Raw genomic sequence first — 15,171 nt, forward strand, 5'->3', positions numbered from 1 at the left:
CTCTTGCTTGGTAACTGGCTGGACATGGGTCTTCCGTGGGAGGTGGCAAGCAAAAATGCCATTGATTCACTTACTTAGTTATGAGTTGGTTTTTTCAGTTTTTTTTTTCCTTTCTCTCTTCTATTGCTTCTCCTTCACTTACTAAACCCTTTTATTTTGACCCACAAGTTTTCTTGCTTTTATTCTTCCTTATTTCTTACCCTGTCCTATGGGTGAGCTTAGTCCAGTGCTTAGCTGCCTACCGCAGTTAAACAACAACTCCATAGATATTGTCATGTTTAATAGAATGTGTTTAGTTTCACCTTCTCGTCGAATGTGTTCTGACTCTACAGATAAAGGCCTAAAAAGGGGTTGTGGGATGGACTTCCAAACGTTTCACTGTCACTTTCATTTAAACAGAACAAAAAACATTGTTTTTAACTATAAAGATTTTAAAATATGAAAAGTTGTTTGCTGCATCTGCTGTAATATATGGTGATGGATGAAAGGCTCTAACTAGAACAAGTTATTAACATTTGAGTTTTTAATGTTAATTCCTTGATTTTTAGTAAAGTATGATATTTTACTCAAATGAAGCTTTGTGATACTGTATGTCTGTAGTTCACTAGAGATCATACTACTTCACTTCAATAGTCTTCCTAACAGCTTTGGTACACACTGAAACACAGGAGGTTCCTCCTGAACATGAGGAAAGACTTTTTCCCTGTGAGGGTGTGCATTGCGTTTGTGTGACAAGGTTTGGGTAGCAGTGGGTGCTGCAGTGTTTTCTTCCGTGAGAAGCTGCTGGAAGCAGACCATGTCCAGCAGAACCAGGGCCAGCTTGCAACAGGACATACCCACCACTGGCCAAGGATAAGCCAATCAGTGACAGTGGTGGCACCTCTGGGATGACGTATTTTAGAAGGGGAGGAAAAACTGCTGTGCAACAGCAGCTGAGAGAGAGGAATGAGAATATGTAAGAGAAGCAGCCCCGCAGGCACCAGTGTCAATGCAGAAGGAGGGGAGGAAGTGCTCCAGGCCACCGGAGCAGAGCTTCCCTGCAGCCCATGGTGAGGCAGCTGTGCCTCTGCAGTCCAGAGAGATTCATGGTGGAGCAGGTTTTACCTACAGCCCATGGAGATCTGTGGTGGAACAGACTCCAACTGCAGCCTGTGAAGGACCACACACCACAGCAGAGGGATGCCTGAAGGAGGCTGTGATCCTTTGGAAAGCTCATCCTGGAGCAGGTTTGCTGCAGGACTTGTGACCCCTCAGGGACCCATGGTGGAGCAGCCTGTTCCTGAAGGACTGCACCCCATGGGAAGGACCCATGCTGGAGCAGTTTGTGGAGAGCTGTAGTCCATGGGAAGAATTCATGTAGGAGAAGGTTGTGAAGGACTGTCTCCTATGGGAGGGACCCCATCCTGGAGCAGGGAAAGAGCATAAAGGAGGAAGAAGCAGCAGAGACAATGTGTGATGAACTGACCACAATCCTCATTCTCCATCCTCCTAAACATTTTGACAGGGGAAGGAGATGGAGAAGCCAGGAATGAAGCTGAGCCCAGGAAGTGGGAGGAAGATGCTTTTTTAGATTTATTTTTCATTATCCTATTCTATCTTGTGATTGGCAGTAATTAATTTCACCAAACCACATCTGTTTTGCCCATGACAGTAACTGGTGAGTTGTCTTTGTCTTGACCCACAAGCTTTTTGTCATATTTTTCTCCTTCTGCCTAGCTGAGGAGTAGTAATGTGGCTTGGTATCCAGCCAGGATACCAGGGTGACCAGGTACTGACACAGATTGCGCAGAGAGGTTGTGGAGTCTCCATCCTTGATGATATTCAGAAGCTGTCTGTACGTAGTCCTTGTCAGCCAGGTCCAGGTGACTCTGCTTGAGCAGGTGGTTGGACCAGATGAACTCCAGGGGTCCCCTTCATCCTCAACCATTCGGTCATTCTGTGATTGTTTTGGGTTTTTTGGTTTTGTTTTTTTTTTTTTTTTGTAAGGGCTAATGTTATGAGTAAATACTACCTTTGATGCATATTTATAGTAAATAAATATAAATTAATTAAGATTTTACCAGAACTGCTAGGAATATTGTAAATGAGAGCTGCCTAGCAATGAAAGAAAAGAGCAGTAGGGGTTAATTTTCTCAAAATCTTTAGAAAAGTAATTTGCTTTCCAAACTCAATACATAAGGTTGTTCAGGTGAAAGACAGTTAGGGGGAGAGAGTCATAATTCTATAAGCAATTTTTTAAAGACATTTTGAAGTAAGATTAATATGTCTGCTGACTGGAGGAAATGTGTTCAGGAGCCAGGGTGCATCTGAGTGTTAAGTTTAGTGTACCAACAGACAAATCAGTTTTACATGGATGGAAGTACTGAAATAATTCTGGGAAAGTCTTTGAGACAGCATAAGGAGGAAATCAGCGGGGAGATCTCTGTAACAGTAATTGTATCATGCAACAATGTAAAAGGGAGTAATTCTTTGACACCAGTGAGAAATTTACTCTAAAATGGGGCTATTTGTAATGGGAAAATATTTTTGCAATAATAGGTTTGGATGACAAATAAATGACTTTGATTTAGGCTTAGATTTAACTGTGTGATGCATGAAGGCATATAATCCTTAAGCAAATAGAGATGTGGTTTTATGGGCCAACAGGCAATATGGCTTAAGGGAGGATTTTCCAGTATAATGCTCTCATCACAGGTCAGTATTTAATTGTAGAAAGTTATCCAAGTATTGTTCCAGCTTCTAATTTTTTTTTTAATCCTGTTAAGTTTTACTTATTTCATAGTTTCATGATATCACACAGTTTGCCACATTTCCAATGGGGGAATAATTTTAAATAGATGAATAGTTGAAAACACAAGGTTGTGGGGATGTTAGTATTACTATCTTAACCAAGATGTGGTTTAGTGTTTAGGAAACAAGTAATTTTATGCAGGAATACTATTTTGTATTGTATTATATTTTTGTATATATGTGGTACTATAAAGACAACACGGCACTTGTCTGTAGTTCCTACACTTGTAATTAGTATACATTTATCAGTTGGCTGTGTGGCTGATAAATGCTGAAAACATTCTCCAGACAGTTATGAATGAACATTCTTCAGAAAGTTATGATAGACTGAGTAAGATACTGAACAGGGATAGGCAGAAGTGTCTCCAGAATAGAGACCTCAAATACTGTGTCCTTCATTGTGATGGGTGTCAGACTGGAAGTTGCCAAAAAACATGGCAACTTTATGCATCAGCAAAACAAAAAAGCCCTTGTATTTTGTTGAAGATTTTATCTTTGCACTTTTGTATCTGTATTAAACATGTAGACAGTACATGTAACTGAAAAAGGTGACCTAGAATGTAAAAGGCAGATGGTGGCTTTGTTCATATCTTGCAGAAACACTTCTGCTTTTAGAACCTGACTGGTGTTTTTGTTAGTGATAAATGAAGGAGAATTTAATATTTAGCTTACACACTAGTTTATACCGGGGAGGGAAGGGGGGGCAGAAAAACCTCTTTTCTTTAGCAGTACAGAAAACCCTCTTTTCTTTAAGCTGTTATTACCTGAGGAGGCAGAAGGAGAAGGTACACTGCATTAAAGGATACAGTTACAACACTGTGTTTATCTAACTATAACAGCACTTCAGCTATTTGTTTTGCTTCTGCATTACAACCTATTCATAGTGCTGCAGCTTTTCCAAAAAGTTCTTATTGTGTGAAATGACTAGGAAGATATGTACAGTGTGCAAAATGCTTGATCGGCTGATTATTACTGCACCTGAAAGGGCAGGAGGAATAATTAGCTTGAATATAAATTTCTGAGGTAAACCACTTTGGTTATTTTCTTTTGTTTTGCTTCATGATGAATACTGAAAGAGTAAATTATGGGTAGAGAGTGTGTAGGTTGCAGTCAGAAAGCAAATGTTTTTCTGGGAGAGTTTTCTCAGTATCTGAATGCCTATAATGAATGCATTAAATCTGGGGGGATGAGAGGGGAGGGGAGGCGCTTTCTTTTAAAATCTCATAGATTTGTGAAATATACCAATTAAAATAAATTCATTAAAAAATCCTGTGTTCTAAAGAAAGCAAGAGTTTAAAACTTGTTTTTAAATCTATTTGTATATGGGCTCAGGCTATCAAACAAATAAGCTGAAATAATTATATACGAGATTAAGTATGTATAGAGCCTAATTTAGTGATAAATATGATAAAGTGAAATAAAGTCATCTTGTTAATCTAATTGGTTTTGTCTGTGTGACACAAAAAAATGTCTTTGTATTTACAAAACATATCTGTGATGTAAATCTTACTAAGATGTTTGTATTGGAAGAATAGGTGTCTGTTAGTATATCTGAATAATTTCTTTGACAATGCCAAAACCAATTAGAATTATAGAATCATAGACTGGTTTGGGTTGGAAGGGACCTTAAAGCTCATTCAGTTCCAGCACCCTGCCATGGTCAGGGACACCTTCCACTAGACCAGGTTGCTCAAAGCCCTGTCCAACCTGACCTTGAACACGACAGGGATGGGGCAGCCACAGCTTCTTTGGGCAACCTTTTGGGTTGAAATTTACAGGTTGAATAAATGTTCTGCTCAGGTTGTTTCATTGAGGTGTTACACTTATGGGATACCTTGTTCTCACAAGGCTTGTGGAAGCCCACTGAAGTCAGGCAAGAGAACGTCCTTGGGTAATCCCCAGGCATTCATCCTAAAGCAGGGCACAAGTCCTTGAGCTAAAACAGTGAAGGAGTGAAGGCTTTCCCTGCTGTCTGGACTGTTGCAATTGTTGTTGCTAATGCCTGGGTGTTGCATCCAGTGCATGTGCTCCACCAGGCACTAGGCAGACAGTTGTGCTGCTGAGCAATTCTGTGAGCTAATTCATCTGCTTTGTTCATGCTGGTGAGGGACTGCTCTGTCAGCACAGCCATGAACTGGTGATGCGGTGCAGTAATCTCTGGATCAAGAAGATGACATCCCCCCGTCTTCTGGGAAGCATGTTTGGGAGGTGCAAAATCTGGCTGATGCAGCATGCTTCAAATTAGCATTGTAGGTGAATGTTTCAAAATGGATCTGGCAAAACCAGTGCTGGTGAGTTACCATATCAAACTTGTCACAGAGGCAAGTTAATTGCTAGGTGGGGTTATACAGCCTGTGTTATGCAGGAGGTCAGATTAGATCATCACTTGTTTCTTCTGGTTTTAAATTCTGTACTGTAATGCAACCAGCTGTTTCATGCAATCATTGTCTCTACTCGTTTATCACCGACACACCCAAATCAGCTTGCAGCCATATGTGGCTCACACTGTTACAGAGCTGCCTGCCTTCCACCTGAAGAGCTTTCCCATAGGCCAGTGTGGTAAGCAAAATGGAGCTTTAAAAATTACATATTTGTGTGACAGAGTTAATTCAGGAGAAGAGGGGGGAATTGAGAATTACAGAATTTTTAATTAGAAATGAAGGTATTATTGACTAACTTAAGCTAAATCGGTAGAACCTGTTTCAAACTGAGCAGTACTTCACTCAGGTTTAGAAAGAGGAGTAAGAAAAACACACAGTGCAGAATTTTGTTATGCAGAATTATTGTTATGTATTGAGTATTTTATATATTGCATATGTTATATTCTTAATGCAGAATTAAGGACAAAGTAGATGGGTCAGTTTGCAGTAAACTGCTGTTGCTTAGAGCCTTCTCTATGATGTTGGTTGGGTTCAAATGAACACTTACTCCATTTCTGTCACTGGGATTTCAGAGTACAGGTCAGGATTGGACAAAAGATTGGTTCAATCAGATGTATTTGCTATACTTTAAAATAATGCAAAAAGCAGCTCAGATATGTATTAGCAGTCCTATACCTGTTCTGGTAAATCTTTATCTCTCTTTATTTTTACAATTGCTGGTTGCAGGCATGAATTCACCTGTACATGCAATTTCAGGCCAGATCTGAAGCCCAGAGGAGCAAAATTTTACACTGTTTGCATGAGAATTGCTGAGAGAATAGAAAGGCTAGGTTTTCAGGCACAGTTTTTATGCATGAAGTATGTAAACACTGTTACATGAATGCACATACATAAAAATACCAAAGGAGAGATTAATTGTTGAAAAATGGGATACATGTCAAAGCACTGCTCCCATTTTAATAAGGTTTCAGGCAGCACCACTTTATGCACTTACTGCCCTGCCCCAATTTATTTGTCTGTTAGAATACTTAGTTTTATTTGAAGCAATTCAAATGGTATAGTTGCTGTAGGTGGACTGATCATTATGTAATATTGATTAGTTTGCTGGTATCTGTAGATTTCCCTCCTACTTTGCAGGGTCTGGGATAGGATGATGAGTCTGTTGAGTGTCTTTCTCAAACAACTGCATTTGAGATATATAAATTTTACTTAAAGCTCATTAAAAATTACTGTGAAGGCTTATTTTTAATGGAAAGATTAATAAATACTGCAGTCACTGTTATCTTTGATATGTTCAAAACTTTTTTAAATATCTTTCCAGCAGATGGTCTTCATAGCTCTTCTTTGGAATCAACTATCCCCATTAAAAGAGGGAACATAAATAGGTCAGATGAAGCTGCTAACTGTTCTAATGTAATTCAGGAGTACTGCCCATAACAGGCTTTTGGTACAGCAGCACATCTTTCTGATTATTGTCTGACAAATATGTCACAGCCTATCCAAAGGAAATCTGTGTATAGAGCTCTTGCTTTTAGTTTTCTCTGACACCCCTTGCTAGTTTTATTTATATGGTTTAGCTGAATATTTGAGGTTGTTGGCTGGATATGAATTTAGTTTCTCTGAAACAAAAATACAGATTTAAAAAGTAATTTTGGATAATGGGGAACTGGTTGTAGCTCCTTACAGCCCATTGGCAGGATGCCTGTCTGTGTTTCATGTCAAATATCTACCAAATGTGAGTGCCTCAGAGGCTGGTGGGCCATAGCCCATGTGCTTGCATGCTCATTGGCTTTGGTCATTTCGTTGAACTATAATGTGAGTTTTTTCCATTTTCCTTCAGAAGCTCCGTCTGAAGTATGAAAATTGGTTGTTCCTGGTGACATAAGCCATTGTCAGAAGCGCCTACCTCTTTCGTGTCTGATTCTTTAAAAACATTATATTATTAAAGTGTTTTGATGATGTTAACGTGACAGTCAGAACCTTGTGTCTTTGAGGATACATTTAAATGAGAATATTGGAGAGTTTTTTCACTTTAGGTAGTAGGAAGCAGTTTAAGCAACTTTATTCAGCTGATTTCAGTTAGTTTATTATTTATTTATAGCACAAAAGGGATTAAAAAGAACAGAAGGAAGCTTTTGAACACGCAAGTGTCTAAAACTGATAAATCCTGAAAAACTGCACATCAGTTAAATCACGTTTTAAAATTCCACAGTTTGATGATGAATCCAGAAGAGCTCCTCAGGGCTGCAGAGGCATGCTGGTATCAGCTATGAGGAAGGGAATTGAAAGCATCACAGATGCATAACTCAATGGTAGTATGGCACTTGAGGCAGGGCAGAGCCTCAAAAGGCTTTGCAGCAGAGCAGTTACAGGGAAATTGTGAAAAATTAACTGGGGAAACCTGTGCTTCTAATACTGGTGTAATAGAATAGCGAGACTACATGAATAACATGTTTTGGTTTGGTTTTAAATCATGTAATGGTAAAAGTGTGTGAGGCAGGACAGCTGTAGAATGTAAAGGGAAACAATGACTTGGACAGGTAAACCTAGAATGACTACTATATGCCATTCATACACTGCTGAATGAGGTTAGGAACTCCAAGAACAATCTGTCCAAGGAAGCTCTATGACACTCAAGATGGCTAGGAGCCATTCGTTAATGTATTTATCATCAAATAATTCAGTTTTGTTTAAATATATTTCTAATCTTGAAATAATGAGCAAAATTCACTTTATGGTATTTAATCGAACTTCCAAATTACTGCTTATAACAGGAACATGTATCTATACAAAAGTATTCATGCATTCCAGTGTTTAACTCTTATGGGCAAGTGTATGTATTTAGGGAATTCAGTTTTCAGTAAAATATCTTAAAACTTATATTTATCATTAATATTCAAACCAAACTTGTGAGTACCAATTAATGCAGATTTTTTTTGTGATGATTTGTGCAAACTAAGTGGCTTCCTTCCACATGAAACCACTCTGTGGTATTTTTTATCTTGTAGAGACATTAGTCTGACCACTAGTTAGTTGCCTTTCTAGGCAAAGGTTTGCAAGCAGCAGTGACAAATAATATGCCTTTTCAAACATAAAGGATCAAACATGAATAGTAGAATTACAGTCTACATTGCAATGTACTGAAGTTGTCTGTGTTGTTAGGATCTGCAATCCAGAACTGTTTGGAATGGATTTTAGCATGATGACATCTGTAAGCTGAGTATTGGCAAAGATACGTGTTCATTTTATTGGTCTTCTGCTGAGCATTAGAATAAACTTGTATATGTCATGTTTTCACGCTTTCTTATTTTTTCATTAATGATAATTACAACTATAGATTTAGGCTTAGCAACCCTATTACTTCACAGAAGAGTATCTTTTTGTGTGCTTTTACAGTTCTTATAGTATGCTCTGGATGCCCCTTATATGGAAAAGTGATGTGTTTTAATTTGTAGTAGTGTTTTATGAAATCAATACTTAGCACTGCAAAAGCATTCATGTCTTTAGATTAAAATAGTTGTTTCCCTTTCTCCTCTGTTTCTAATCTATGACTTCTAGCCTTGTTGAACTATGAAGTGTATTGTTCTCTGTTGTATGTGCATGTTTATTATTGTAGATTTGTTACTTGGAAATGTACTATAAATTTACTACAAATGTAAGCACCTAAAAATAAATCTCCTGCTAATCTGGAAATATGATATACAAAGGAAATGCTCTCCAGCCTCCAGATAAGGTCTGGAAAGTACCACTGAGATGTAGAGTAATTTGTGGTTTGGGTCATCCTGAAAGCTGTTATTGATGAGTCTCAGTGGAGAAGTCTCGCTGTCACATGTTCATCATAACACCAGTTGCAGACAGGGAGATCTGCTCATAAAGAAGACTGAAGCTGAGGTATTTCCTATGCTTCAGAGACTGAGGATGTGAAAGGAGCTAATGTTTCATTAAACTGCACTGATTAAAAAACTGCTAAGTTTGTTAGATGTAAGATGCTCTGCTCAATGCTAATGGGACAAGTAAGCAGTTTATTAAGGTAACGGCATTGTTAAGCAGATACAAGAACCTTTGTTTCTTGTGCACGTGGGTTTTTTTTAAGTGCAGTTTGCTGCTTTGTATAGGGGGAAAAATATGGCTGCTCTGTGAAATAGCATTGTCAGAGAAACAATTGGAATGCAGAAATGCCTTTGAACGCAGGACGGACTTGTTTTTGCTTCCCAGGCAGTCAGCAGGAGTGTTTTTTAACAAAAGGGAGGAGAGCGATTGCCATAAGGTTTCCTGTTCATGTGGAGCTTTCATAAAGAAACAGGAAAACAGAAATTCTCACAAGTAGTGAGTATTCTATGAAATTTTGTGATGTTCTGTACAAATTGCAAATAAAGCAGAAATAAATATCTGCAGAAATATGGAGGGCTGCACAGAAGGTAGTGAGAGAAAGCAATGGCCAAAAAAGCAGAATTATGCAAAGTGCCTCTCCAGTATTAGACTTTGATAGTTGAAGGTACTTGGTGAGAGATGTATTGATGGGTATTCATGATTTTACCTACAAGGAATACAGAATTGCCTGCGGTTTGTAGATGAAGAGGCAAGGGGATAGAGCAGGAGGAGCTTTTTCTCCAGTTTGAAGAAAGTAAGTTTACTGCCCGTCACGGAGCTTGCCACTTACAGAGTCCTTGAAGGACTAGTTGCCAGACTGGCCACTCCTCTGAGAGAGGGCATTTGGCTCTCACCCCTTTCTTCTCCCCAGTATGTAGGCACACCAGGTGCACAAGAAGGACATTCCAGAGGAAGTGCACAGTCGCTGAAACAACTTATGGCTGTGTGTAGGGCTCTGTCTGGGAAGCTTTGGGTACTAACTCCATCCTCTTCGTGCGGGGACAGCACGAAACCCGCAGCCGGAAATACAGCTCAGGGTGAAAAACCAAACCGTTTGTGTCCTAGGTGAGTTTGTTAGGTTTATTTGTCTGCTAAAATAAGGATAGGACTATTATTGCATCCTGTTGCAGCTGTGTGGGCATGACAATAGAGTAGTAGGCATCTTTATTGACACCGGCCTGCCTTCCTCCCTGTTGTACTCGCATAACTTCTTTTGGCTGGGATCGCTGTGCTGTAGAAAGACCTCGGCCGCCTTGTGCGTTTTTCCTGACCGGCAGCTTTTCCTTTGTGGCCGTGCGGCGCTCGGCGGGATGGGGGCGGGGAGGGAGGAGGAGTTAGCCGAGGGAAGCCTGGAGGGCTGCTACGGACAGCTTGCTTTTGTGCCCAAAGCGGTGTTCTCGCCAGCCCTTCGTGTCAGCTGTGTGTACTCGTTGCAGGGCTGAGGATGAAATCCCCAGGTAAGGCAGCAAGGGACTGGATGGTCGGCAGTGGGGTGCGCTTTTTTTATGGCTTCCCCCGACTTCCTATTGTCTCCAACTAAAGCTCTTTTTTTCCTGCTTTTAACGAGACGAGTATTTAGGGAAACCTCAAACAGTGCCAGCCTGTGTGAACACGACCTTTTTTTAACCGAAGTTTTAACATGGATGTTGGGCTTTGTAATGTAAGTGTTCCCATCCTGTTTGTTTAACCTCTGCGTGATCTTAACTGGGAGAAGCAGCAAGTTTGAACATGATTCTGTTAATTTTTAATTCTGGACCGTAAATACCTTTTGTTTTGTATAAACTGGAAGTGAGTAATTGGCTTACAGAATATCTCCGATTTGAGTCTTAAAACTCAAAAATTCTCAGTCTCAGCTGCATGCTGAAGTTGCTACCCTGTATTTTGGATGTAGACGTAGGTTATATGGAGAGGACGCACTGGTGGCACTGGGCAGTAGTTAAGCAGCCTGGATATGAAGTTTTCAGGTATAAGCTAATGGGAATGAGAGCTCCAGTGGAAGAACGAAAGAGTTCATGTATTGGACACACAGGAGAGATTAATGACTTGACTGAGCTGACCACTGAAACTTTAAAAATGAGAAGGATTTTTTACTTACTAGGAGGACTAAATCAGTGGAAGATGTAGAGTTACAGGGAAATGCAGTCTTAAAAATGAACCACCACAAAACCTCTGTCAGAATAAATCTGTTTTTCTTTGACTTGAAAGCTTCTCCCTAGCTTCTAATGACTTCCATCCCCACAACTAACAAGCTTATTTTATAGAAAGTGTTAAGAAAATTTTTACAGTGGTTATGTAGTGGAAATAAATAGTGTTTTGAACTTCTTAACTAAAAATGTCTTATTTTTTTAAACTATTTAACAAATTCTGCCTGCATTTGTGTTAAAGTGCTGATTGCAGAGGATATGGTGTTGTCATCATTTTAAAATGGCTTTTTTGCCAAATTTTACCTGAGTATAAAGAATATATGCCATTATATTTTGATTATCTTTTTACTGGCATTGCCAGCTGGAAACATAGCAGAGGTCAGCTGTAGGAATAGACACATTTTCAGCTATCAATCCTCTTAATTCACGTTAGTACATTTACTGTAATGCCAGATACAGTTTTGATGTGACCCTGCCTGGCAGTACAGAAGACATAGACACAAATAAAAAATACAAGATAATACTTAACTAAAATAATCATTAGCATTTAGACTACATATCTGAATGTATTGTAGTTGAGGGAAACTTTATTTCTGTGCATTCTTACCTCAAGCATAAACTGTCTTGGACCAGACTGAATAGAGATAATGGTAATAAAGTTTGCTGATACAAAACTTTTTTTAAATAAGCATTTGCCCTTTAACCTCAATCCTTATATAACAACTGTTGTTACAGCCTTAACCTTCCTCCACATTTTTGCATAAATTAGATTTCTTTACCAGAAAACAAAGCAAACCTCAGCTGACAGCTCTTGTGCCTGCTCGTAGAGGTAAACTCCAGCAGCCTGTAATGCGTTTACTTTTTTTCCGTCTTATGAGAAAGGACAGAAAGGGCCATGGTGAAGACTCTGGTGGTGCTGTGACAGCCACAGAGCTCATGAGAAGTTGGAGCAGGTGTAGGAATGGGAGGAATTGTACATGATTTGCTCAGACAGTGGAAGTTCTTGCTACCAAGTCCACAATAAAAGAGGTAGAAAGAGGCAGTCCATTTCACTCTTTCCTTCCATCTGTTACAGTAATGAATGTGTCTGTGCTACATCCAGGATTGCTTCTAAACCTGTTTTCACACTGAGTTGATCAGTGCTTCTGAAGAATGCTACGAACACTGCCTCTGCTTTGTTAATAGTTGTTATGCTTGAGAGGCTGAGACAAGGCAGGAAAGATTTATAACACAGGATCCTCTTCTCCATTTAGCTATTTTCCTGTTATTGAGGAAGTTGGGAGTGAGCTCTGTTCCAAAACTCACTCTTGGGAAACCCAGAGACTTTTTTATTTCCTCACCTTGGTTCTAAAGTTTGAAGCCTTTTTAGGAATTACGATAAGCAAAATATGTACAGCAGCTGTCGCTTTCGCCGTATGTTTTTTGGCGTCATCTAAATAACACTAGAAGCTTTTTTTTTTTTTTGATGATGGCTACTGTTTGTTTTTTTTTTTATGCATGGCTTACTGTTTTGTTAGTGCAGGCCTTTCAAAGTGTCTGACCTTCTTTTATTTTCTTTCCTTTCCTTTTGGAGGTGCTTGGGCTGGTTTACAGTAGCACTGTATCCATCCTCTATGAACCGGTATACACCAAAACTTTACACTTAGAGAAGAAGCTACCATCTATCTTTTTGCTATGTTCCTTTTCCTCCTCCTCTTGGAAAGGAGGATCTTTCCAGACTTTGTGTAAGAATGGAATGTACGATGGATATAGTGTGTTTTGTCACTCTGGCCTTAGAGTAAGTCACATTCATTGTTTGCCACTCTATTACCAAGTTCTCTACCGTGTGTTAGGAGTGACATAAGTTCAAACCATTTATTCACTTCCTGCATTGCTGTCACAAAGGCAGCTGTTACATAGACATGATTCAGGTGTTTTTATTTTTACCAGTACATTGTGTAATCCAGCTTAGTATTAAAAGATGATGTGGTCCACATTACCTCAACCCAAATGCAGTAGAGAATAAGAATTTTAATATTCTATGCAGAATATTTCATTAACAACATAAATTTTATTGTCCTTGTTTCCTCTGAAATGCAGGGCATTAATCAAATCTGAGGAGAGCACCTCAGATAGAATACTTTCCTGATCTAGTGTGGGAAACCCTCTATTTCCAGACAAAATATGCATGTTACTGTTCCTGTTGGAGATCTCCCTTCCCATCCTGTTGTCATTGTGTAACACTATAGCAAAGTAAACAATGAGGGTTAGACTCAGCTGTCCACAGGCCTTCCTCTTGTGCATTCTTCCTCTTCCTTGTTTGAGCTCATTGCATGCGTTACAGATCTCACTGGGAGACTGCTCTGTGCCTGGAGAGGCAGGCGTGCACATCTTGACACTCTTGCTTGCTCACATGCTCTCTCTATCTTCTATAAACATCCCCAACCCACTTGTTCACAGTGTGAGAGGGGATAAATGCTACCTCCCTATTTCCAGGATGCTCTAGGAACCATAAGCAAGCATGTAGAAACTGAGAGATCACAGCCCAGCAGCAGACTTACTCATTTCTCACCAGGATTGCCATTTTGCTTTTCAGAATTTGGGTAAATCTGTCACAGTCCTGCTTACCTGGCAGCTTTTGTTTCTCCTTTATGGGATGGATGAAGACTAACTTAAGAATAACTTCAAAACCAGGCAAAAGTGAGCCTGTCCCCACAAAACTCTATAAAATGAAATGCCTGTGAGGACAGGGTCAAAAAATATGCCATAGAGATAGCAGAAGTATTTTGAGAGGTGGTGCAGGCCAGGATGTGAAGACAACAGTGTTTTTGAAAGCCATTTTAGGTATCTTGGAGGAGCTGCAGGTACAACTGACCAAAGCACAAAGAAGGCCTTTAACAATAGAGGAAGGCACTGGAGAGGAAGAAATAGCAAACTTCAGGAAGAATCTCACTGTGAATCAACCGGTTAGCCCTTCTCTGTTGTGAATGAGTATTGCCAGAAGGATGATAACTAGCTTTCCCACTCCAAGTGACATGGAGATTGGGCAAAGAGAGAGATCATTGATACATTCTTCATTATGTGGACAGAAGGTGCAAGTAAATAGTACGGTGTGTGACTGGCTCTAGACAGAATGCAGGTAGGAACTAGCAGCATAGATCTGCAGGAGTGTATGAAGGTGCATGTACACATTGAAGAGATACAGTGTTAACAAGCAGCTCAATTTAAGTTGTGACCTACTGAGTTTACTAGTGAATCATGGAGAATGGTCAGGAGGACTGAGAAAATAGGTATTTCCTTGAAGTATCTCAGCCGGGGAATCTTGTTTTCTTCTGGAGAAGCCTTTCAGGACGAGATGCTGTTCTCTGGCAATGGAGACAGCATTTGTTCCCTTGATCTTTACTCTGATACTTGTTTTCACTGCTGTAGGCTAATTCCGTGCTCTTGACTAAGGACCAGGGTTTGTGGTCATAGAATCTCTGGGGCTTGCTTCATAAGCAGTTTCCCTGGCTCCCTCTATTTGGCAGTTACTTTGCTATCATTTTTGTCCATTTTTTTCTTCCCTTAGAGCTTCCGTAAAAAAACCCAGAGGTTTAATTGAGAAGAATCTGGAAGATGCTTTATGGCCATGGACTTTTGTCAGTTCTCACTCCAAGAGAAGGAACCTTTTGGCTGTAGTAAAACTCATTTCAGATGTATTCTGAAAAGCTACAGTGCACGTGACCGCCATGTGCTATTCCTGTAACTCATTTTGTGTTCTGGCTGTTAGAGGATAAAGAACAGATTGGTATTTGATGATTGCTTCTCTCTGAAATTAGTTGTGCATTAGGCAGACCTGCAGAGACTAACCTCTTTCTTGCTGAATTGGATTACAGCCAGCATGAAAGCAGCAAAGTCAGTCTCTCCTTTGGAAGTGAATTTCCTCATTTTTTGAAAGTTAGTTTTAGGTACTTGTCGAAGTTTTCTGCTCTGACACAGAGTATTGTCTCTGTGTTTCAGTGAATTAT

The 15,171-nt window shown here is 39.7% G+C and overlaps 1 protein-coding gene across 6 annotated transcripts in view; it reads left to right on the forward strand.

Annotated features, from left to right (window-relative positions):
• MCC (MCC regulator of WNT signaling pathway) overlaps positions 1–15,171 on the forward strand; it is a 202,095-nt gene that overhangs the window by 86,021 nt on the left and 100,903 nt on the right. The window contains exon 1 of one of the 6 annotated variants that reach the window (XM_031042811.1): positions 10,434–10,498. The exons of the other annotated variants lie outside the window; for them this stretch is intronic. The gene's annotated coding sequence lies outside the window, so the exon portion shown is untranslated. Of the gene's footprint in view, positions 1–10,433; positions 10,499–15,171 lie in introns of those variants that run through there. 6 annotated transcript variants of the gene reach the window in all.

The sequence above is a fragment of the Melopsittacus undulatus genome, chromosome Z (genome assembly GCF_012275295.1).
Source record: "Melopsittacus undulatus isolate bMelUnd1 chromosome Z, bMelUnd1.mat.Z, whole genome shotgun sequence".
Classification (NCBI taxonomy): domain Eukaryota; kingdom Metazoa; phylum Chordata; class Aves; order Psittaciformes; family Psittaculidae; genus Melopsittacus; species Melopsittacus undulatus.